Below are 27134 nucleotides of genomic sequence, written 5' to 3' on the forward strand. Positions count from 1 at the left end.
CGTTCTCACGCACGTTTTAATTAATTTAATTTGACAGAGCATTCAGCCGTTCGCTTTTTTATTACGCAGACGGCTCATACCTTCGAAATTAAACGTACCCCCAAAATGTCGTTTCAACTTTCCATGAAATTTTTCAACATTTACGCGATAGCTGTGTCCCATTTAACTATGCGCGTAAAAATTCTTTTCTCGATTAATTTCTTCCATTTTTTATCGTCATAATTGACATTTGGTCGTTCGGGCAATTATTTGCATTTAATTACTATTTTCAAACAAGAGCATACATTTTTATTACATCTCCATCTCCATCTTCGTCTCATCTATCCGAAGAAACGCACTTTGTGAGATAAACAGCGTGTCTGTACCTAATTGATCACTTGTGAAATAAATAAAAATAGTAGCTGCATAATTGCCGAAAACTCTCTGCCGTAAACACTCTGCATACGTACATACGTACGTCTTGTCACCGAAGGGAAAAGTTTAGCCTCGTCAACAGTTTTCTTGATTTAAAAAACATTCTGTTGCTCGTATGATTTCTCCGCTGGTAGGCCACGTTTGATATAGTACAAGCATCGTACAAATAAATTTACATATTCCCTCTGTATCTCAAAATTTTCTTTCGAAGAAATATGCAACGATAGCCCATACATATATACCATACGAGATCACCTTCGCTCGTATTTCTCTGGTAGAAATTCTATTTCCGTCCTAGACACTTAGTAGTATCTTATGCGGTCAATGGAGATCTTTTTACCGTTCAAAGATGCCAATTCTATCGCCGAACAAGATCGCTTTAAGCTAAAGACGATCCGAAAGATAAGTGGCTATTCCAAGGCCGTGAGATCTTGCTTCGTTCCATTATGAATACCACCGAGTATCTATGGATATTATAGGCTTTCTAAGAATTTTATCGCGAATCGAAAAATAGCGGTATTCATCTTATAGAATACAAAGTACTGTCAAAACTTGGCAACTACATATTAGCACGTACCTATAGTTAAATACAACAACGCAAAATTAATTTGTCCTTGTATTTGCTAGTACGATACGTATAATTAGATCGGTGTCGATCAATCGTTTTCCCGAATGTATTTGTAATTTTTATTTTCTGCTCACGATACGATAGATACTTTGAAACAATTTCCAAGAGTTTCGTTACCCAGCTACGTAGATATACATTCACTGCGTTAAAATATATCTATTAATTAACAAATATATCGACTATTTTTTATTTTCAGCGTACATCATTTTAAAAACGAAGCGCGTTACGATAAAGTTCCTTCCTATAAAGTCCTATAAGTTCCTATTTTACACTATTCTCGTTCAATTCGTACGGTGCGCTACAATGTAATGATTTCATTAAACAACTCGATTATTTATGTCGTTTAATACTTTGCCGATACGATCCGATTGACATGGAAAGCGATACAACACAACTTGTACGCTCTATTATTCTTTGTGTACGTTATTAAGCTAAATAATTATTTTCAAAATTAATTATACGAGCGATCTCAGACCGAATGCAGCCGGAAGTAGAAAAAATGTTAAAGTAATAAATTGTAAATTCATCTTATGGTATATGACAATCTCTTTCACGCACTGGTTTACTCGAAGTGAACGTTATCGTAACAATTATGATACCAGAATTATATTCCATATAACGGACCAATCGATTAAAAGTAATAACGAATTTTGCTATGTAGAACGAGGTGCACCGAATAACTATGGACGAATCGTATAATGTTCTCATGCAGATTTTCATGCCTAAGGGAACGTGGCAATACAGAGGAAAAAATTGCGTCTCTATGTGGGATGCGCATCTCGGAAAAAAAGAGAGAGAGAAAAAAAAAAGAAAACCATAGCGAGGCCTCCGGCGGCGTGGCGTGCAACGAATCAACGTAATTGCAGAGACCGCTGCCAGAGACACTGAGATTCACCGAGACGCGATAACGAGTGCAAAAGGCTCGAAACGTTTCAGGAATTCGACAGGTCTCGAGTTCAATTTATCCGGCATTCAAACCACCGTGTACTTCCCAACAACGCGTTTCCAACGCCGTATTTCGATCGGACTCTGCGAAACAGTCGTGAACTACGCTTAAAAAACTGCATCTACGTACATATTTCTCTTTTTTCAGCCTTCTCTCCCGTGCGATCCCTTGCTCGCCAACAACTCTTTTCTTTATCTTAATTACGTCAATACGCGAGAACCGTGCGTCACATTCGCGGCAGTACCGATGAGAGAGGGAGAGTGTGAGAGAGAGAGAGAGAGAAACAGAGAGACTCCTGAAATTCGAGCATCGATAAACTATACAATGGACTCGCTACTAACGAGCTGCGCATCATATAGACACGGCATTATATAGATTACGAAATTTTCTTCGGTCGTTGCCGATATAATTTCTGGATGAATTACAAGATGACGATAATTGTTATCTTGCTATGCATATACATGAGCGAACCATCCAATGGCTGTAACATGAAAATACATATGTATCTATGTCTGTACGCGTAAAGGAAACCGAAGCAAAGGGAAACAGCGAGACAAAGTAAAATACCGTTCTACGCATGTAGCTGGTATGCACACAGGTATCGGTGAACTATTTCCCTTTCTGATTGTATCGCCACGTTGATTTATTTATAACCAGTTATTTACAACAGTTATCAACTTGCACTTGTTTCATCAGTAATAAACTATAATCAAACGTAATGTGTTTCCTAACGAACGGAGAAAAATCCGATCAAAAGAAATTCATCTTATGGTAGTAGTCGCGCGCAACTAGATTTAGAACCTCGATTTGCCAAATACAGAATCGAAAGTATAATCGTATTATAACAATCGATCGATAGCCGTTAGTTCGTCGTTCGCGTATTTCTCACGAGTCTTTGTCTTTTAATCGTATAATTAACATTTAAAAAATTCAATCATTTTCATTTATACAGGTAGATAAGAGATGATAGAAATTGAAACGCCGTCGACGTTAAAAACGGTCGGATTCGTTGATGCTACATCGTGTTAAAATATTTTTTCTCAGTGACACGATCGTTAGATGGTTGAAATTATATTATAAAGCGAAAGAAAGATCTATCAATCTATGTACGTATGTAGGTTGTAGAATAACTTGCGAAGGTAACGGTAACACGAATCGCTCGTTAATTATTCTCTATTCAAGAATGACGAACTGGCTCGTTCGTTCGATCATCTCTTTCATTTCAACTGTATTCAGAACGTCGCAGATCAATGGCAGTTTTCCATTAAAATAGATTGACGTCGATTTTGGCCTAAAGGTAGCAGCCGAATTAGTCGAAATATAATTGCAAAGATGTCGCTATTCGTCGATTCTAGTTCTTTTAGAAAGAAAAACAACGTAGCTTACAAAGGACAGTTAGACTGGTATTTGCGTTGGTCATTCGTGAAATTTAATTTCCAGTTAACTTCAAGAAACGGCTATGTTATTTAAGGTTACTCATTTACGTTACTCGTTTGAATTATTCGGGTTAACAAAGGACAGTTTTCTCGTATTCTGTTTCGTTTCGTTATGAAATTGGACATGCGATGCTGTTCGTTATCGAGCGAAATTACAGAATATGTTTTGCGCATATTTTGAAAGCAGATACGTATTCTCTAATTGAAATATTTCAATGTTGTACTTTACTTTATTTTCAAACATTAAAGCTATGCGCCGTTTAGACATATTTTTGCAACTCTGAATCACTCGTATAATAAATCCGTTTAAATCTGTAAATCTCCGTTTTACCGAATGAAAAGTGAAACAGCTTTGGCATGGGGTGAACAGAGAAAGGTGGGTGCAGATGTCGCAAGAAGAAAAATGCTAAGGTCATGACTGACGCAAAACCTAGTTCTTACCCCAGTTAAAATTGGCTACGAGCCAACCAGGGCTACTAACGCGGCACAGCCACGAGATTTTCTATTCGTCGATCAGCGAGAATTCGTTATACGTTTCTAATTACACGCTGGTATAGCTTATCGCGTTAATGAAGAGCCGAGTAACACGGTAAATTTACCGTATCCAAGATTATTTAAAAAATTCCCAAGATACGAATACATGCTGCCGTTCTATCGCGTAGTTCCAACTAAAGAAGTAATTAATCTCATTGTACGTACAATTAGATACACTTGCTTGCATGTAATAATTCAACAGACATTCTAAGATAGCGGATCGTGTATCCGAAGGAAAAAGAGGGATGCAGATACAGAGAATTAAAAACAAGAAAGAGGACACGCAAAACGAATTGCTCGTACACTCGTCAGTATTTAGGATATCGTTGAATCGCGAATTAATTTCCCTACCTAATTTTCCTAAAGAGCAATTTTCAAAATAGCTGATTGAATTTTCCCGCCGATAGCAGCAACATCGCCGCGAGGTATTAGGATAAAGCGTAAATGCAATCACGATCGAGGGGGTAGTTGCGCTAATCAGTCAGTCAGTTGCATATTAACTCAGGAAATTAAACGGGGTTGCCAGCTGGAATGTCAGCTAGGAGCGACGATATCAGCCACGAGTCTTCGATTTCACGTTTCCATGTACAAGTGGAAATTTGTAAGTAAAGACGCGAGACGAACACCACGCGACGCTTTAAGGGACCTGGTGCATTTAAGCACGTACTGCTTCTCCGCAAATTGCGAGGCAACGCCGTGTTCGCGTCCCGACGACTCGCGTGTTCCTCAAACATCCAGGAAATTCGTTAGCCGCGATATTAAATGCAATCACAGAATAAGGAAACACCGTGTACACCCAGCATCCGTAATAACGAATAAGTAATAACGAACATCGACGAGATGTCGACGTTTCATCCCATTTCCCAGAATTACAAGTTTTCACCGACCCAAAAGGACATCTAAGTGGTAGCTGGTGCGATATCTTTTCTAATATAAATACTTTTAATTACATAGACGGTCTAACTTCTCTATTCCAATAAATTTTACATACATATCTGTATAGAAGTCGGAATAAGCGAATAATTCATGTACATAATTATCTCGTACGAATATATTATGAAACGGAAGCTCGTATCACAGCGATATCGATATCGTGCTAAAGATTTTGATGGAATTTATGTGACGCCAACTATCACACCGACCAGATACTTAAACAAAGTAGCTAATTATAATTTAACGGTCTGAAATTAATACTTCTTACGACTTTTCTTTTTGCCGTTGAGTCTTCTAACGAAAAACTTATTAACGTTTCCGATATATGCGCATAACATTTTGCTCGTCTTGAATCGCAAGATCCGTATACATGTAGTATCGTGGACAAAAGGCCTAAGATATCTGCCGAATCGTAGACAATGTCGCGAGAGCCGCGGCATCGTCGGGTACATCAAGGTGTCGTCGGTCCTTTTTAAGTTTCGTGGAAAGGGCCCGCGTGACCCTGGCCACGCGCGTTTCGGGACACGTGTCTCGAACGACGGGAAAAGACAAAAGAGACGTTAAAGTCGGTATTAGTTGAGAAGCCGGAGAGAACGGATGCAAAAGGTGTGCAGAGTGTGAATTGAGAAGCGAGAGCGAGCGAGTGTAGAAGCCGAAGAGTGTGAATCGGGAAGTCGAAAGCCGCGTCTGAAAATAAGACGTACGACAGCATTGTAATTATTTCGTTGCTTCGAATATTATTAATTAAATCAAAACATCATTACTTGTCCTTTCCTCTAAGACCCATTAAGATACTACATACATATATTCTCCATACCGCTTGACATCGAATTGAAAAGCGTTTGATCGAAAAACGAAGAATGCATAATTCGAGTAAGGGAGGAATTACCAGGCAACGCGTGTTCAAGGTAACCGCACGTTTCAACGCGATAAGTGCGCAAGTAACACGCCAAAATAGATAGCAGGCAACACACCAGGTAACACTTCGCGTTGATGCCACGTTGCGTCTTTGGCTAAATCGAGGAGAATTTTGGTCGTTTCGAACCGGTGCTAAATCCTAATCCGCGCTGATGCCGGTGAATATCTAGCAAACTATAGCCATCCGTTTCTGCGTTCGCTTATCGAATCGCACATATATCGATCATTTATTTGGCCATTAAATAGGTACGTACCATAGTGGTGCGCATCTACAACCAGCTTCGTACAATATCGATGTTGGAATTGAACACTGTTACCAGTACATGTCGCAAACGTATTCATCTTGAGCCATCGGCGAAATCTAAACGTACTTACGTACGTATATTTGCTATCTGTTTCTTACAATCACGCGATACGCATACACACTTACAAGCGTATAAGAGTAATCTTTGTACGCGTTATATTCCTCCAGAAATCTAGATTAATCAGTTAAATTATTCAAATCCCTTCTAAAATGGTTATCAAGTATTGCGGATAAGTAACACAGAGGAGTCGCATATAGAGGATTAGCTTTCGAAAATCTTCATTTTTTCGTCGTACGTAGTAATCGTAGTTGGTAGTACGTAGTTGGTTTTTATCTTTTACTCCTCCGCGTAATGTAAGATCAAAATATTCTACCAATTTTCGATATCACAACTACTATATGCCTATCGTAGCTTTACTCGCTTTTCCTTTCTTCGAGAAAAGTTAGCCTCAAGTGTGACAAAACGCGTCCAACAGACAGCAGCAGCCTCGTCGATATTCGGAATTCGGCTCTTTCCAGGCTTCGTAAATACAACGAACTCATTTGCATAGTGGATGGACCACGCGGCGAGGTATAAGACGTGACGTGTTATAAATATTACGTGATAAAAATATGTAGAACTATTTTTTGCATGGCTGATAGTTCCCAAGATTCAGCCGTTCTCTCGTGAAAAGTTTCCATGAAACTCCGGTATCAGGCTGCCTGATGTTCCACGTTATAAATTATGTACTCTGCGAGCTGGTAGAACGCGACCACGAGCCTTTCATTAATAAATTTGTAGGCAAAAGGATATGCGACCGCGTCTCATTGATCGCGTCAATTCCATACAGCCCCCCTCTATTCGCCAAAGAAATCCCAGTTGCCTCTGCGCCGCTGCGTTTTCCCTCGGAAAATACGCGTGACGCGAACAGTGGGGGTAGAGAGAGCGAAGGGAGGGAGGGAGGAAGGTCTCGAAACGTTGCTACTCGGCCTAAAGGCGAAAACGAATTCGGGTCGACATGGCGGCTGCGCGATCCAGTCTTGGTGCAATGGAATTCCGCGCACGTCGGGAAATTGGGACGACGCTGGTAGAACAAAGGTAAATGGATTCGGTTCCGCGCGAAACGCCATGAAATTCCGAGTTTTGCCGGTGTTTTGACGGTGAAAGTATCGCGAGATCGTTGGCAGAGCATGGCAGTATCCACGGAACGTGGCACGATATCCAATGCGGCGCGGAACGCCGGCATGGCAGCGCCAATGATAGCCGCTTAAAAACATCCCTTTTACCGATAACACTGTTTCCTTTCCTCGTCTGAAAGCAGCGAAGCATGCTGGATCGGGTGCTGGCGTGCAGCCAATGGGACGGTTCGAAAGCCACAGAGCTAGGTGACCCAGCTGTGTAATATCGAGGAAGATCAAGGCGAACCGAAACCCCATTCCGACGCTCTTGGTTCCCTCGATCGAATATATTACGAAGCGAACGCGCTGTGTCACAGACGGAAGAGAAAAATCGTTTAACAGACCAACAGACCGGTGCACCACCGGGGTTGGAGAAATGGTAGAAGGAAGATCGTGCGAGCGAGCGAGCGAACGAGGTGGCGAGGTGTTCTGGAACTAGCTAAAGCATTCTCGCCGCTTTGAAGACTCCCAAGGGGAACGTTGGACGAAGCTCGAGAACATTGCACGGGACAAAGATAGAGTTACCGGAGAGAATGCTTTGAGAGACGCCTTGTACCGCGTAAAGGGAAAGAGAGAACGAGAGACAGAGAGGTCGGGAGGTGGAAAGGGCGCGAAGGTTGAGCTACCATCGAGAGCTAGGAACGAGCTGTGGCGAATTCCCCTTCAATCTGCACGGTAGAAAACAGCAAAGTAGAAATTTCCAAGTGCGTTAGAGACGCCGAATTTCTTCGATATACCTACGCCTACCTATTGTTTCTGTCAAAATCCTTCGTTAAAAAGCAGCCTTATTTCTTCAACGAGATACGATGAAAACAACGATCGCGCTTCTCTATGACAGCGAGAAATTGATCAAAGAACCGTTCCACGAACATTTCAGGCCAATTTCAGGAATTTCGGCCAATTTAACGGGCACGATTCGAGCGACGCGATTCCTCGGAAATTTTGCCAAATATCGCGTACCATTTTACGATAAGAATGAACGCAACGAAACACCGATTACGCGATAAATAATCATTTGGCCTCAAAGAATCAAGTCGATCAATGGAAGCTCGCGTTAACATTAATTGCAATAACCAAATGCATTAGAGAGACGATCATGAAGTGTCCAAAGTCTTGGAGTGTCTGGCACGGATAAGCAAAGAGAGAACGAGCTTGTTCTCGACACGATTAATATCTGCAGGGACAGGGAGTTCGTCATTTCAAGCGTGTTCCCACTGACGAATCCGACCAATGCTTGTAATTTAGCTAGTTGATCCTGGTACTCCGTTTGGAAGGACAGCTACTCACGATTTGCTACCGAACAGAGGGTTGTGCGCTGTGATTATGTTACGCATACATATTCATGTTGCCTTTGAGGCACGTGTTACATGCGATGCTTGTTTCGAATTAATACCAACATATAAGATCGTAAGCCACGTTAAGCCACGAAATACTTACCAGGTTTCGATTCTCGATAATCATGTTCGATATTCATCGATTTTGATTGAACGTTAACGCGAAACACCTTTTATTCTAAACTAACTAAACTAACGTAGAATTAGAAATACGAAATCCTTTATAGGCTGTATATACGATGACAGAGCAAGTTCTAGAGCAGAGTTTCCTACGTAGTAACGTATTAGAAATTTGGATAACACGATATATATAGTTTAAAATTTCAAATTCATCGCCAATACGATGATAATCCGTAATAAACTCAACCTTTCACTTTTTGCATCTTCGAAGAGCGCGTTTAATGAACTGGTAAAAATAATCTAACAAGTACCATACTTGTACCTGGGCAAGCAACCTGGGACACGCAAGTAGCTTCTCTTCCTAATAGTATCTGAACTCGCAGGCTTTATCAAGATCTTGTCCGTTATTTGGTCTCTAATAAACCGACGGCTTCGTTCCATCTACGATGGATCAGAGTCATATGGGAATTTCGGAGAAAGATCGAAGGGAGACCAGATAGGAAGAAGGAGATGAATCCGTGAAAGGGAAGGAAAGGGAAGAAAAGGAAAGGAAAGGAAAGGAAAGGAAAGAGAAGGGAAGGGTAGGGAAGGGAAGGAAATCTGTGTGGGGATATAAAAGGGGTAGTTTCCACTGAAGCGTACAGAAAGGCAACGTTCTTGCCGTATACCGCAAGAATACCATTCTACGGAGAACCCGGCTTCATAAAAACGTTATAAATCCTGCTTGCGTTGGTTCATCATACTGAAACGTGAACGGTGTAGCACCTCTTGCGTACCATTCATTGTTTACGTCTATCCGTTCTAAATTTCGCTTTCGGCCGCTACTTACATCTATTCTACTTTTATTTACAACTTTTTAAAACGATAGTCGACATAAGTAGCAGAAAAAGAAAATTTTCGAAGATGAAATCTGCCGATGCCAACAAACATGAAGCGTCATATTCGAAAAAATTATATTATCTAATATAAATATGCGATGAAACTTTCTTTCGATCTCACCTTTTACTCGTCTGTACTCCTACGTCGTATGTAGAATCAACGGAACACAACGGAAATCTTATTGTTAGACCAGATAGTAGTTAAACGTACGTACTCGAAAGATGCTTTGGTGTAATCAGTAGTTACTAGAAACTAGTTGACCCTTTAATCTCGAAAGTTGGGGAGTGTCATGGTCCGAGTTTCATACGTCGTATTTAGTAGCTTGGTGTTGGTTAACTCGACGTCCTACTCATAGTTTACACGATGCGTACGACATCGATCGTCCCATTGCTATTCTCGCGAGAGCTGGAACTCAACGATTCGCGTACCTTGTAACAACCGAACTACCCTTCTATGCGTCGCGAGTAGCTGATGGACGTCTCGAACGTGATTATATCCAAGTTCGTATTAATGCCTTTGCGCTCTGAGAAAGTGTATGACATTATCAACAATCACAACTGTGAATCGATCACTCGCAACTATATGCCGCTGCTAATATACACATATTAGATGTAATCGAACAATGCGGATCAGACGTTACGATTAGATGCTACTACACTTTCATTAGGGAAATTACATTCCATAAATCAAACGTACTTTGCGGCGCGAACCACCCTCCTTCACCGACGCGACGTTGACGTTTTTCATAACTTTGAATTAACATTTTACATTATTTTTTAACGCAATTATCTCTCGAATATAAAATTTCAATGTACGAATAACCAACGCGGAAAGATTCGAAAAGTAACTTACACGCAATTCGATATTTGACAGTAGTTTTAACTCTGATCTAATTCGCTACGTGAAATGTTTCGATTTCCTTTGTGGAACGATTTCTTTAGCTTTTAAATGGACCATAACGAGGATCTTTATACGCGTTTCGAATTTTATTTTTTTTGTACGACGTATGAAAAAATTACTGAACACGCGGGTATGCGAAGCCATTTAAATTGAAGTGACGAGGAAAATTTATCGCAATCAGCCCTCTGTAACGATTAGGAGTAAAAAGAGGAATGTGACGAGGGAAACTTCCGATCAGATTATAGCATTATCTGCAACGGCGACAGAAACTGGAAATTACCACAGTGTTATCTTACACGGTTGTCGCTAGGCAGCCCTAGTATAGATCCTCTATACCCCTTTATTAAATCCGGAACTACTCTTTATTCGATTTCCAACTCTCTGTTTCCCATCAGTCTGATATTACTTTGTATTTCGCAGAAGCTGATCGATCGAAAGGAGAGACAGTGAGAGAACGATTCAGCACCAAAGAAAAATTACTCTATCAAAGATGCTAAAATTCATAGATTAAACGGAGTTTAACGCGCCTAAAGATACTATATCGTTTAAGAAGAATAATCGTAAGCAGAATCTGCACCTTTACCCTTGTTACGTCGCGTGAGATGGTCCGTGCGACGTCCTTCAGTGTCTGACCGTTAAAGACCGTAAACAGAATCGGGTAGTTATCTAACGGGAAAAGCTAGTTTTTTCCATGAACAAGGACACCCACGAGCCACGTTGGTAGGAGGCTTCCTCCTTCTATCTTCGTTCGTCAACGTTGGCTACAACCAACGGGCATCGCGGATCGTTACTCTCACTTTCCTAACGAAAAGTATAAACAACGAATCCGCGTGCTTGGCTCAAAAGGCACACCCACACCGAGCTTTCAACGTAACAGTGTAACAGTCAAAGCTCAGAAGTAACAATCAGTCGTCACAGTCGCCAATACGAAAGGATGTTATAACCTGTTAATATCGGTGTTATACTCATTCAACCACCCTTACTATCTTAATCGAAATAAGGGATCGATCGATTCGTGGCGTCGATTATTCGAATCGTAACGGGAATTTACGACTCCCGTTGGCGCGAACGATCGAAACAACCCTTGTTTTTTAAAAATTTGAATCTCATTTTCATTCAGTCGGTTATGCATGTCCACTGTGTCCACTACACGTGTTTACCAACCCTCTTTCCTTATCCTCCCGTCAACTCCCTTCTAAGAATTCTCCTCTTGTGCCACCTACTAAACACACGTCCATAGGATGCACCTAGCCACCTCCCGCCCGCGCCCGCTCTATAGAGCACGTAGTACATTTTACCGAACACTGTCGTTCATTGGTCACCATGGCACGTAGACGAATGTAAGTGACCAGGTAAATACGGTTTCTAAAATTGTAGCCGGTTCGATCTCGTTGACCGGTGGTAAATTGCTATATTAAGTATATTAAGCATCGTAATCACAAACAATATCCACCGATCCGAACCGAACAATTTTTTTCGTAAGTTGCGTTTATCTTTAGACTGGGAGATCAAGAAGAGGAATTTCTAAGCGTCATATCGTCGTTAAACGACTATTGACCGACAACTCTATATATGCGTACATACCTATATCGTTAATCACAAAAGTGGAATAACAACAACGCGGTATATACGAAGTTGGCGATTCTTAAAAGTCGACGTATCATTAAGAAAGAGATATAATCGATTTCCTCTCAAACAATCGAACAAAGAGGAATCGATGCGTCAAGTATTAATATTTTGTTATCCAGCCCACAAAATTACGCAATATATAGTTTACAGCAAGAATTTTGTTTGCTTCTACTATAATTGGATCGCTATGTACCGGTGACAAAATGGTATAATAACTAAATATATTATCTATAAGAACGGTACGAAAATAAGCGAATAAAATGAAATTATAGAGATTATTACGCGTGCTTTTTAAACTATGGATTAAAAAACAATTGAAAGGATGCGTTATACAGCGGGTTATTGCGGATTACATAGTAAAAGTCCCCGATGTAGACAAAATTTACGCTACATTCTGAATACAAATTCAACTTGCCAAATGAGTTTTGCACAAAAGGTACATCGTGTTTGCTGTCACGCATTTGCGGTAATACACGCGAGTCGCGTCGCATTTTAATGCGATACGTAGACATAACGAATATATGTATAGCCGTGTCAAATACGGTTGTTCTATACGGATCTTTCGCCATGATGCGAATCCTATTTGTCTCGACCTTAATTGAAACGATTTTTTGATAATTCGCAAAGATCACGACAAATGAGTATTTAAACGTTATCTATCGTTATGAAATCACCTTCCTGCTGTCACGCTGCTGGGCTTCGTAGAAAACGGAGAAACATAAGAAAAAAGAAATTAAGATAATCTTTTGTGCGATAAAAGTTGAAGGAAACTCCACGTGTACGACTATGAATGAGAAAACGTTGGCATTGAAATATAAGGTTACAATTAATAATATTGGAAGAAGAGGAGCGATATGTCTATACATTGTATATGCTGCACGAACGAGCTACTCGATATTCACGAGAAAGATTGTCACACGGACAACGGCACCGAGTGCCGTTAATTACTTTTGCTTCGTGATGTTCGTGTTTATAAACGTGCGAAATTGTGCCGAAAATTGACTCATCTTGACAAAGACTGCGATAAGAAAACGAAAATTAGAACAGCAAGTAACGAACGGTAGATTACAAAGCAGCAAAACTCGAGAAGAAGTCGTTAACCTTCGTTCCTCGTTCAGACGTAATTTCACTGGAGCAAATAGCGATAGATGAGTATAATAGGTGATAACGATAGTACAAGCGTTGTGCAAATGTTGCGGTTATCGAGTGGAAGAATATCAAGCAGAAAGTTCGAAACATAAGCAAACCTATGTCATAAAATAAACGGTTACTCGGTCGCAGTAACAAAAACACACGTTCGGTCTTGGACATGCTACGCGAAAATAGTGCAAAGTTTTGTTACATTTTCACGGAAACACGAATATAAATTTTTGCTCGTGATTGCTAGTTATCGAGCGAACGAAAATTTTAATTTTAATTTTAAAGCATTACGCTGCGACGTATCTCCCTTACTCTCGTTGTTAAAATTCTATGTGAAACGACGGTTGAACCGGTGCGGGTCGATAATGCGAAATTCATCACCTTGTATCGTGCAAAAAAATCACGATACAATGCTAAAGTTAACGTTATCGGCGGCTACAAGAGATCCGACTGTTATATCCGTTCGTTCGTTTATACTATCACCGTTCGATAACTAATATCTAACGATTCAGCACCATGTCTATGGTCTGAACGAGCTTACTCCGATCATTGACTTTAGTTTTATTCGTGGCATCGTAAGATCGGTGTTCCTCGCGATATATTGAACAAATATATGTATAGTACGTTTATACTTACGAAACGTTTGGTTGAAATTTTTCGATACAGATTCTCGTTCGACGATTTAACACTTACCTGAAACGATCGAAGAAAAGTTAGACGTTAGTTGTACGTATTGTACGTAAACGTATTGGTTCTGATTCATTGAAACGAACTTGGTCATTGTATCTTTTTCTTAGGCTTCATAAAGAAAAATAACGTTGTTCGTAAACAGGGAAAGACAGACGTAAGAGAACAACTTTGGGCGTATTCATTCGTGAAAAAAGAAAAAGAAGCGTCGATGTATGCATATTACATTAAGTACACACAATCTGATCTATTTGCCGATAAAACGTTCTCACGCGCAACAAAGGATCCCAATTCGACACAAGATAAAAGATATTCATCGTGAAGATCAATTACCATGATAATGACTATGATTATACAGTTTTACAAAACACAAATGAAACAAATACGCGTAGATACTCTTTCATTCGTCGGTACCGGCGAGCTACGGCGTTCACAACGCAGAGTTCAAGCGGCTCGATGTTTATTCATTAAAGCAATAGCGTTGCCATTTCACCATACCAGTTGAGTACGTACAACGAACGAACGGACAGACGGGCGGACAAACGGACGGCCGTACGAACGCCATCGTCGGTGAAACGTTAATTCGACGCATCGCCATGCACTATGCACGGTTCTTACAATTTCTTACAATTCAATTTCACATCCAAGCGATCAGGAAATAGAGTAGGGGGATTTTTCACAAAATAAAATTTGAATATCGAACGGCTAAACGTAGATCTGCGAGAAATAATTTATGCCCGTTGTATTAATATCGTGACCGGGTAATTCGACGTTACACGTTAGACAATAAAAATTCGAATTTCAATTTACAGCTTACCCATTAATCGGTCGTAACTTTATTTTTATGTTTTAAGTACATAAAATATTATTTTGTTTAGACATAGTAACAAAAAGATCAGTAAAAAAATATGAAAAGTGAAAAGATAGATGTATGTATGTATGTATGTATGTATGTATGTATGTAGGTAGGTAGGTAGGTAGGTATGTACATAACATAGTTGCATGTACGTGTACGTATATACATAAGTATTATTTTATCACGGATGGTAATTAAATTTGCTTAAAAAATATTACGCCGTCGGTTGACGGATTCTTTCTCTCTAATTGTCGGTACTATATCTTGTAGTATATTGTGCTGTTAATATTATGTGACGCATTTGTGCCGAATCGTTTAATGAACCAGTGTACTGCAATATCACTTTTGGAGCAATTAAAAACGTTAAATGTGCAATAATGTTAAACTTTAAAATGATGAGATTAAACGGTTCGGTAATATCAAGGATCCTTTCAAGTTTAAAGCGAAAATTATGCGACGCAGTTGTTTATTAGCTGTAAATCCAAATTTCAATTTTCAAGAGGTTGTAAAGTCCTCCTTCGAATTTACTGAAACAGATACACATATCGTTTTAATCGTACGAACGTTCGTTTGACACGTGTAATTGCAAGACGGACGACCGACACAAGGATCTTAAGAAATAGAAGCCAGCATCTTCGACGCATCTTCTATCTAACTTTTACTTTAAGCCTTCGTTCGAGACACGCTCGAAGGAAACGTTTTCTCGCATTTGAAATAACAACTAAAGAAATAAACATATATGTACTTAAGCGGAATACGGTACAAACAACTAACAAATAACGAACATGCTCCTCCTTGAAAAAATGTAAAATGAGCAACTATTCAGCGTTTAATTATTCAGCTACCGATATATTTTAATAGAGTCGACCAAAATTTGACATTTACATACATGTATAGATTAATTTTCCTTTATAAATAATTTAATCATCTTAGATTTCGAGTTAAGCTTGAATATTGAAATATTAATTTTGTACTTTGTGTGTATGTAGCTACATATCTATATATCGAGTTTCATGACCGAATATGGTATTTCAATTTAAATATGTTTCTTTTATAATCATCGCTATATTTACACCGTACGCGAGTATGTACACAACTGTATTATATATTTTTTAATCGAAGCACGAAAGACATTTACAATTTACCTTTTATATACATAACCTTTTATATACATAAACCATTATTATATCCGCTTGATATATTTAATAACGCGAACCAATTTATCAAATATACCGCTTGTACGGAATAAAAGAAGGGAATGATCCCACGGTTACGGATTAAAAAAGAACGATGCTTTACTAGCAAGTGTCGGGTATTAACAGCGATAATCCTACGGTCTCGCTGGATGCATGAGAGATCCAGTCATGGATGGAACGAGGGTTGGCTAATACGTACCTTGATAACTCTTATTAAAATATGCCCCTGATACGCATAAACCGTTTTTCCTTTCAATAATATTTTTAAACAACCAGGTTGAGTACGTACGTTGCATATCTATCGCTAAATTTCTTAGTCTTTAGCCAATCATCGATATCGTAATCGTTTCCATGCTTTACTTTCACTTATCATCGATATCGTTTCCAAGTTTTACTTTTATTTGGCTTAATTCGGCTAAAAACTGTAATAAAATTACAGGCTCTCTCATGGACAAATTTAAGTTCCTACAATAGCCTTTGGATATTCAAATGTTGTTCTCACCCATGGTTTGAAATCATCGATAGATCGTGGATAATCTGTCAGTTTATAATAAAACAATTGACAAACCATCGATCGTACGTTATTCGGTTAGTTTCGAGATTTCAATGGATCTAATCGTTAAATTGCAAAAAAATTTCAGCGTTTGCCAAAATGATCATTTCGAAATTTACGGTAAATCAAAATTTACAAATTTGCCTATTATAAAGTTTGCTACTTTTACTATTTATTTTACTAAATGCTTTTAGAACAATTTCTAACTTAAATACGTTTTCGATTAATTCCACATCGCTAAAATTGTATTTGTCTTTGATTCGAGAACGGAATGTATACGTTTTCTAACCTTCGAAGATTGCAATAAAAACGTAATAAGTATACATGTGTAGTTATATTTTGTTCAATATGTGGCGGCACTCGACAGCAAATACCACCACTCGACAATAACTAGTACCGGACAACGCCAGCGCAGTGGTTAGCACCTTAGGTTACGAACGCTCGGGACCCGGGTGGTTGGTTCAAATCCCGGTGCCCGTAATCCGATTTTTCTTCCACGATTCTTAAATAGGAAGAAAATACAGCAGTACCCCCCAGCAGCTACAATTATCGCAGCCTATTCACCTCAAATACAATGGAGAAAGATGTAAAATAGTATCGGTTGATTATAAAGGGGTCATGTTAAAGGCGAGCGAAGATATCTTTCCAGTTCGCAGCAGACGGTCGAAGAAGAACACCTTGCCAAAGTGGAAGACCGGAAAATGGACGCCGGACATTGTGTCGAGAATGCAACACGACATTATCCGTGGCTATAGCTTAATGTGCCATTCAGGAACTTGGACCGTCGAGTTCGAAACGTTGTTACAGCAGAGAGTAGAGAAATTATTGGCACGCTGACTACATTTTTGCGAAGCACACGCACGTTAAGAGACCCAACAAACACATTGAGATGGTATCGGTCGTGTCTCGAACGGCAATATGAATTCATATGTAGGTACAACGTGTGACGGTGAAAGAAACGAACGTTGTCCATCGAGAAAAGAGGAAAGCGATCGATCACACGCTAGACATTTGGAAAATAAGAAACAGGAGGAAGGAGCGAGGGAATGAGGGAGCGAGCGAGATTTGAAACCCTTAGACAGAATTGGGCATTGTTCGAATAACACCGAGAATAAATTATCCTTGGAATAAAAAATGCGGATAAGCGAAATTATTCGAGAATAACGAATAATTTTTTATTCGGCCAACGTGTTTGCTCGAATACAAAGATAAATAAGATAAGAGTGGCTGCTCGCCGCTTGTCAATTGTATCGCGCGGAGAAGCGGACGTCATCGACGAGCGATCGCTTGTGCTCCAAGTGCCAATGTTCTAGTCACCGCGGTGTCGGCTGTACCTGGCCGAATGGCCGAATTTCGCTTCCTGCTTTGCCGCTTATTTACAATTGCTCCTGAAATCGAATAACGAATAATTTTTTGTCGAACGAAGTCGTTATTCTTTATTGGCGAATTAATCTTGACAAGTTATTTGTTATTCGAATAAAATTTGCCGAAATCCGGCTTTGAATGCAAGAGAACGCAAGATCACGTATTATCCGTAACAAGGAAATAAGATTTATCGTGCATGATATATTTAAGTCATAACTGTTTACGGAGCGTTAGCTGATTACAAATGTGGTGAACGGAAAATGGAAATAGATCGAGCGTGATTTTTTGTGCGCAATTGGCTCGATTCATGGAAGCAAACAGCATGATGCTTGCACCCAGAGTCAATTTGCTCAGTGTGCGTAAATATGTAATCGGTTCTCGTACACTAGTGCATACATCGTCCTCGAGTATGTACATGAGCGTTCGCCTCGAAATACAGTACGCGACTACCCAATTCCACCGTCCACTTCGGCACACATCGATACGCGAATGCTGTTCGCCCGCTCTACGCTACAACTGATCGAAAGGCATATAAAATATTGCTTGGAGGAAAAGGGAAAAAGAAAAATACCACGGCAAGCGGTACAGCGTTTGCGATATATTTTAGTGTTGTTTACTCTCCTCCTTCTCCTCCTTCTCCTCCTCCTCCCTTCCACCTCCTCCTCCTCTTGCACAATAAACATAGAAAATAAAAAGCAAATGGAATTATCGATTTCAACGTGTTCCGGCGTAATCTCGATGCTCGTTACCCACCTAACCAATCGATAATAATTAGGGCTTAAATCGATCGTAACATAAAAATGCAATCGAATTAATAAATTTTAATTCGATACATCGTCCTCGGTATTACCGGTTTTTCGATTAATTAATTGTATTCATTGATGCTTTGATGCCAATTAAAATTTATCAATTTAGTTTAATTGCTCTCCTTCGTTATATTTCAGTTCATGTAGACCGTTTAATTAAATTTCACTTGACTCAAAATACAATGAGAATTATAATGCCGCGCGACTCAATCGTACCATGCAATTATATAATAGAATATTGCATCGACAATGTGCACGTATGTACGTGCGTTTGAAACACATATACAGTGGAATCACTTGAGCGAGTTAGTAAACTAAAGACAAATTATATACATATTATGGATACATGTATGCAGTTACTCGTACTCGTAGTAGCTCATTTCGGGAGATTTTGCCATTTTGCCAATTTCGGTAAAAGTAAGCTGTGTCTGGCTTTCAGACCACCAAATTTATCTTAAACGCGAATTTATTGTTATTTGAAAAAATGGTTTTATATAAAACGCGATACGAAACAAAAATTTGGTTATTTGCACTATTTCAAATATCCTAGAGAAAACATTTTTATGTTAAACAAGTTTTGTTGACATCACTCTCGGAGAATGTAATTTTTCCTACTATGTTACATAAACGAACAGAACCTGATTTAGAGAAACGTAGTGGAATAGTAAATTAAATTACTGTTGGTCAATATGCAATTAAAAGGTTTTCCAATTTATTCGTGTTACTTTATCGCGAGATCGAAAGATTCACGGATTACATACTTTTAGGATATTGCACTATAAAAAATAAAGTTTAGTTGCTTGTACATATGTACGTAACATTCGATCATTCGTATTCCCTTTTTTGTTGGGTTCTCGACTAGCGATCAAAGAGACGTGGTAAATACCAGCCATGGAATAAATTCGGTAGTCACTTTCGATAGTAGATGCATTCTAGCCACGAAAACTGTTGAATATTCACTATTTTCGCGATAGGCGTACAGTTCCGTTGCAGCGCATCTATAAACATTTACAGTGATAGATCGTGTCGGAATCGATCTATCCCGATGAATTGCCACCAAAAGTTTATATTCGATAAATTGATCGAATTAAAGTCAACGACAAATAAATACGCGGATTCGTTTTAATATCGTTAAGTCTGTTCCGGGTCGTTACCAAAATCGTCATTAAATCAACAATATTTGGCAATTCGACAAAGAGCAGAGGTAAAAGCGAGGATTTTTAACGATGAAGCAAATATTTTATTTACCACAGACATCTCACGTATAATTTCATCGTGAAGCGTAGCTCGTCATTCGATAAACGATTCTGCGCGATATTCGTTTTAACCGAAGAAAATCCTACTTACGCAGATAGGTACGGATTCTTTCTCTTTGATTTTCAATAAATCTATAGGAAAATTTGATCGAATAAATTTTTGACGAATTTATCACGTCGCATCAGATCGAAACGAAATCCAATATAAAATACAATGTTCGTTTTGTATGTGCTTAAATTTTATTGGAAAATGAAACTAAATTACTAATGGAACAACCGACGATGGAATTCTATGTAGAATTAAATATCGGACAAATGAAATTTCTCCGTGAAAGAAATGTTTGATGTATTAACAACGTATTATGGTTTGTACATGTTGTATGTTTTTCTCAACATTCTACCATGTATGTTATCAATCACGCAAATAATCCAAAGTAAAAAATGCAAACGCAAATAACCCAAGAATTTTATGATTTTAATATTCAACGCGAAAGTATAATATTTTGGATTTTTAAGTATGTTAAGTATGTTAAGTATGTTAGATTACAAAGGGTACAAATACGATAACGAACAAGTAAAGATACGATGCCGATGGAAGAAACGAAGAATTACCGATTATTTAATTTATGATTTATTCCGGATGCGCGAGTTTAAACGGGTTTAGAGATTAGGTTCGACGATTCGTCGAGTTTCCCGTAGCTGTAATTCGACTGAATCGTAACACGGGCGAAAGTAAACGGCGAAAACTAAAACGGCATAGAAGGATAAAAGAAAAGGTAAGGAAAAAGCGGTTACAGATAGCATAGCCAGAGATTGCAGACTACGATACGCGGTTACATGCTGTACTTTAACCTCCGTTCGTAGGTATGGTAGAACGAGACGCGAACCTTGCAAATTGCCTTTACCATTCTCCCCTTATATTCCTCTCTCTTTGGAAATCACCCTCTGGATCCCTGACCTGTTCGCAACGTCCCACCCTCTCGTTATTCTTTCTTTTGGCCGAATTCCTGGATCGTCTTGCTTTTTCAACGAAATTACCTGTGCAGGTGGCGCAATAGAATTTTCCGCTCGAATATCCCTCATTGATCTTATCTCGTCTACTTAATCAGATTCTTCGAATCAGAACGAAAGGTCCGTTCGTCGACATGGAACGAACCAACGTAACTAGCCATCGCATCCGATGGATAGCGTTTACAAACTTGCAAATTCACAACTGAATATAAACTAAAATCCTAATTCAGATTAAATCTTTCACCTTTGCTCTTCGTTACGAGCGTATTCATTCGAAATCTAGCAAGTCCAGTGTATGCCCGTACATACACGCATCTCCTCCCGATACGCTCTTAAACGTTGTAAGAAGCGTAATTTTATAAATCGATCGTTCGTCGATATTGTCGAAAAACGTATTCGAGAAAATCCGTTTTTCTTCCTTTTTTCCTTCGTATTTTCTTCGAGAATATACTCCCGGAATACGCAACGATTCGTACTGTGAATAGGTACGCACAATACTGTACCAAATTTCCACCATCTTACGATTCGTTCGTACGATTCGGCCTACACGCTACTATGCGGCCTGCCAGTACGACATCTAACTTGCAGTCTCCTATCTCGTATAACTTGCTACGAGATAAAGCCTTTGAACGAAGTTATCCGTTGCTGGTGCCCCTTTTTGTGGGTACACTTGTTCGCCTGCTTTTGTATAAGATAGAACCAAACTTTTCGTGCGAGAAAAACAGCCATAGCGATGCACTTTCTACGTAATACGTATAACATTGTAAAAATTCCTTTCTACTTTCATCAGACCCATTAGCATATATACTTAGCAATATGCTTGCCAATATTCGGCTTCATTTACAATACGAACAATTGCGAACGGTGCTATTTGGTATTTGCTATTTGGAAAACGTACGTGCCCGTAAGTAAAAACCTACGAAATATATTAAAATATATTAAAATGATAAAAATAAGAAATATTTACACATTCTGAAACGGTATACGAGTTATATATTCGAGCGAGTCTAGGCAGCGATTAAGACGCGACGCAACGCGACACGAACCATCTGTCTACCAAAAGAAGAGCAACTCGATATAGGTAGAAGAAATTTAAGAAGAGAAGAGCCGAACCAAAGAAACAAAAACACGCTATCCCACACGCGGCATGTCTATTTTCTGTTACCGATATGAATTTCCTGTAATTACATAGTTCGAAATTCGATCGGTTAGTCTCCAAGATTTTGAATAGGATACCGCATCCAGCTGAAATTCCATTCGGTCAAATTTTGGTATATCATCGATATTCTCGATTGCACATCGGGTAATACAGTGTCGTTTTTAGTCTCGTTCTTTGTTATTATAAGCATAGAAATTCCACCGAATTCGATAGAGATCGAACGTCAATCATACGCTTGGTATCGCCAATCGTACACTTGTACGAATTACATGGAGTTTTCAAATTGAAAAGATGCCGACTAATAGCAGAGAATAGAAGAGAACGGTTATACAGGCCTAACTTTACGCTTATACATACCGTAACAATTTTTCTGTCGCGTAACCGCCTCTCTCATTACATCTCGTAGAAAGAAACAACAGCGTAAAGAAATTGGCAACGGAAATGCTTTAACACGGTTTCAAAAAGGGAGCTCTGTCATTGCATTTCACCTAATCGGTAATAAGCTTTACTATATTAAAATTTAGGAAAATTATTAAAGAAAAAAACTTATTCGTCCTTCTTGCTATAAATCTCTCGCCGTTACGTGTAATACGGAAATTATCCTTAATTAAAAAAGAAAAAAGAAATAAATTATGCAACTTACACATTACGACAATCCCTTCGCCTTTCTTCCTTTTACGCGATAATTTAATATCGTAAAATTATTTTTCGATAAGTATTATTGATTCACGAATATAACTATCCACTGAAAAACGATATCTGATTGCATTCATGCAACACCCGTTTTTTGTTCATACGCTCTTCTGTTTACCATTTCATTCAAGTTTTACATCAATATGATAAATACGATATACGATATGAACAAACTGCCAAGTATCAGAGATGTATGCGTATGTAAGTAGGTAGCTTCGGAGAGCTCTAAAACATGAAAACTGTAGAATAAGCTGAGTAATAGTTTATGTTTTTACGACGACTTTAAATTAAAGGAAAGATTTCCAGGAAATGTAACTACGACAAAGATCTAGCGCTGACAATGACCCATATTTTAAGTCATAACGTTCATATCCGACCGGCATTTTCTACGCCGCTATCGCTCAAAAGCTGGCGCTTTTTCGCACAATTTGCTTTGTATCAAAACAATACAGTAGAGATTTCATTTTAATTTATTTCAATTTAAAAAAAAAAGCGGGAGTAATTTATTCATCGTTTGGTCGGTGATTGGCGGCAAAGCGAGGAATTTCCATCCTCCGGTCGGATATGTGTTTACGTTAACGGTTTGATTTGCGACAGTCGTGTTAGAGGAACAGCAGCTCTGTAGCAAAAGCAGATGCAAATCGTGCGTGCGAATAATCGTACTAAATCGCGTAATAGAAGTAACGTAGCTACATTTCATTATCGGTCGATATTCGCGATGACGAGCGATTAGATTCGTCTCGTATCGACTGGAATCGTATGTCTACGGCCGACTGCTATCCGGTAAATTGAGTTTCCGAACGGAGCTTGAGGGGTTGGTTGCTAAGGATGCGAAGAAAACGGCAGCCAGCCTGCACACCGAGATTGGATGCCGAGGAAATCGTCTCGTGGGAAACCGGCTGCCTCGCCTAACCCCTCCGTTGCATACTTTCGTCTAATATCGCTACCCGATTGCCAACTTTGCTCCAGAGACGTTGGAAGGCGATACATTTCTAAAGAACGTCCACTTCTTTACTCGATTAAATTTTTATTTGATCTCGCAGCGGATCAGTGATTTAGTAATGAAACGGTATCGATACGACGGTTTACACCGATCGTAACCAGAAGTGTTGCCGAAAGAACGAGAAAGGACGAGAAAGGACGAGAAAGGACGAGAAAGGACGAGAAAGGACGAGAAAGAACGAGAAAGAACGAGAGAGAGGAATAAAACAGGCGACAAAAGCTTGAGAATATTGAATATGCAATATGTATTTCCGATATTCTGCCGATATTCTGTCGTTTGTACGACGAGACGTATCGGTGCACGACTTTTACAATTCGTTCTTCCTGCCGTATCTACGTGTTTGCGCTTACCTCGAACAATCATCTTGTTTCTTTAGCGAGACTGTTTCAAGTTGTAAGAATTAACGATGATCTGCCCTGTTTGGCAATTATTATCATTGGTAAACATTTGATTCTTCGGGCGAACAAACTTATCATCTGCCGGATTGACGCGGTTCCATTTTCTTTAAACAACTCAATGGAGTTTAAGTTTATCAGGTAGGAAATCCTATTTAACGAGGAAACCGTATCACGACTATCGTTAAAGATTCTTTTCGAATATCCTGTAAGAAACAGGTATAAAGAATTTTTGTTAAAAGTTCTCGCTAAACGCATGAATGACTCGTGCCATTATTAATTACTACCTACTTATCGTCAGATAGAGACAAGAAAAGAGATGATCTTAAGGAAACGTATATTTATCTTTTCTAACAAAAAATCTGAAAGGTAAATTTAGTTTGTATGTATATCTAGCCTGATAACGTCACACAGCGTAACACAATATAACTAATCGTTGAATCGTAAATGCTTAATAATTAACTATAAGTTAATCGCGAACGTTGGATAATCATCAAAGTAAAAGCACGCTGCGGGCTATCATCTTATAATTAATAATCGTTAATGGTAATTAGGAACGCGTCCTGGGGATCCTCGCACCCGATTACAGGATGCTTCCTAAAGATGCAACCCTGTGAGAAGGTGGATTCCATCGAAGACTGTTGGAAGGACTCGATGTTTGAGGCTGGATTACGCAATTATTTAGTCTCGTCCATTAACGTAACGATATAATGAAAATTCTTTTCAACGCTATTTTAGTCGTACGACGTTGCATGGTATTTTCGTTACCTTTATGATAAAATGGCATACTTGGCATCCAAGACAGTGACAAATAATGCCAAAGCGAAAACGATGTCCACCAGAAATTTAAAGTTACGAACGAGAGATTGCTTTCTCTCCGAGTTACATCTGTTCTGCTACGAGGTACCATCGATGCAGATGATACCGATGGTACCAAGAGACGGCGGTACGGACGATACATACAAAGGAAGGAACGCAAAGATGCTGTAAAGATCCGGAAAATAAGGTCCGAGGATGGGTAGAGCAAACGAGTTTGAAGAGAGGAAGAGAAAAATCGGTAACGGAGGCACGAACGAATGACAGTCTTCCTGTTTCTTTGGCTTTATCGAATATTCGCGACTGCGTGCAACATCGACGGACTGTCGTTTAATCGTAACGAACTAAATGTGGATGATCTTATGGGACGCCACGAACACTCGTTCATGCCGGTACAGATTCATCGACCCAAATAATTTTAATTATTAACATGCACGTACTTCTTCTTGACGGAGAGAATGCGAGAAATAAAAAAAGATCAAGTGGAAAGAAAGAAGGTCTATTCTTGTTGATCCTTACGTTCGTAATGCGGCGGTTTACTCAGGCTGATAATTACGACGCCTTTGCTCTTACCAAACATTCGGAAATTTATCGACTCGCGGTGATCTCCGTTAGAAATATACCGCCTTTAATTTTTAAGAATGTAGATTTTTATTATCTGTAGTGTGTAACGCGTTGTTAAAAGATCAATGGTAAATTTCCTTTCATCTTGCTACGCTCTAAAGCATGCTTTCTTTTTCAATAAAATTCGACAAAACTCGATTAAAACGAAAAGTTCATTTAAGTAACATCGAAACTAATATCAGATATATATTTTATAACGATGGTTGGTCGGTGCTGCGTCTACGAAGGTTTTGTTATATGCGATCGAGCCCTTTATTTTCCAGTAAATTTCATTTATAAAACACAGCCTTCATGGCTTAACGCGTTCCAACGCGTTTAACACTGTGCCATTTTTCCGCTACTTCCCATTTAGACTATGTGTACCATCGCTTTAGACTATACTGTCGCTCTATATTCAAAATGTATACATATGTATATCGTAGCAAACATAAGATTGAAAAAAAAGCTATGTAGAACAAATCGAACGAGTTTCCATAAATAATTTGCAGTTAAACGGAAATACACGGAATACTGCAGAAACAAATACATAGAAGGTATAAACAAAAAAAGTACAAAGCAACCGAGCATGGATATTAACAAATTCAGGCAAATATCTGTGTGCGATCATGGCCTACCAATTACAGAAAAACTAATTGTAAGAAGGAAGAAGATATTCCTGTCCCATCTATATTTTTGTCACTATGGATTTCTTGGTTTGTTTCATCTCAACTCCACGATTACGTAAATCCACGCTCCTCGTTATTCGCATTCTTATAGTTCACCAGAAGATTGCTTAACTTTCGCGTAACTACCCCCAATGGGCATCGACCAATTAGCTTTGAAGCGTCGCAAACGTGGTTGGTTCTTTCTAAGGGTATTATTTTTACACGTGTGCCCCACATCGTAAAGCATTCGTAAAAAGTGCAAACTTTTATGATGCAACCTATAAAATAGTTAACTACAAGAACGTTGTACTCGTAACCGTGACGCGTCGATCAGCTTCTCCGAAACCGTCTGTTAGTTTAACCTTAACCGATTCGCGCTGTTTCGTTAGCAAAGGGGAAAAATTCTATCGATCCACATACTGAATAATACACACCGTCGATTTTCCTTATCAAATTCTAAAACTTGGTGGCTTCTAATTCAACAACAAAAATCATCATCATCATGTAAAAAGTATCGCGTAAAACTGCGTCGCTCGCTTTCACAGGAATTGTGTCGTTAATGAAAATATTCAAATATATACATATGTACACAGCGATATAGCAAAATGTTTATTATTCAAGTACAGAAGCTAAGCTAATCGTTCTACGAACGAAAGGAAAGCATACGTTGAAATGTTTCTTCGTATCGCTTTTATATAACCGGTAATTAAAGAATAAATTTTCGTAGAGATACCGTTTGTTTCGTATTACTAACTATACGCTTAAGTAATATACGATAAAGGAATTTAGTGGTCGGC

The 27134-nt window shown here is 39.0% G+C and overlaps 1 protein-coding gene and 1 long non-coding RNA gene across 4 annotated transcripts in view; both read right to left on the bottom strand.

The window, feature by feature from the left end:
• LOC126924012 (disintegrin and metalloproteinase domain-containing protein 10) overlaps nucleotides 1–27134 on the bottom strand; it is an 85811-nt gene that overhangs the window by 45531 nt on the left and 13146 nt on the right. The window lies entirely within an intron of this gene.
• LOC126924068 (uncharacterized) lies at nucleotides 17716–20498 on the bottom strand. Its single transcript, XR_007713405.1, has 2 exons — nucleotides 18502–20498; nucleotides 17716–17953 (listed from the first exon to the last, which is right to left on the bottom strand). It is a non-coding gene; the product is annotated as an uncharacterized LOC126924068 (long non-coding RNA).

The sequence above is a fragment of the Bombus affinis genome, chromosome 14, assembly GCF_024516045.1.
Source record: "Bombus affinis isolate iyBomAffi1 chromosome 14, iyBomAffi1.2, whole genome shotgun sequence".
In the NCBI taxonomy this organism is placed as follows: domain Eukaryota; kingdom Metazoa; phylum Arthropoda; class Insecta; order Hymenoptera; family Apidae; genus Bombus; species Bombus affinis.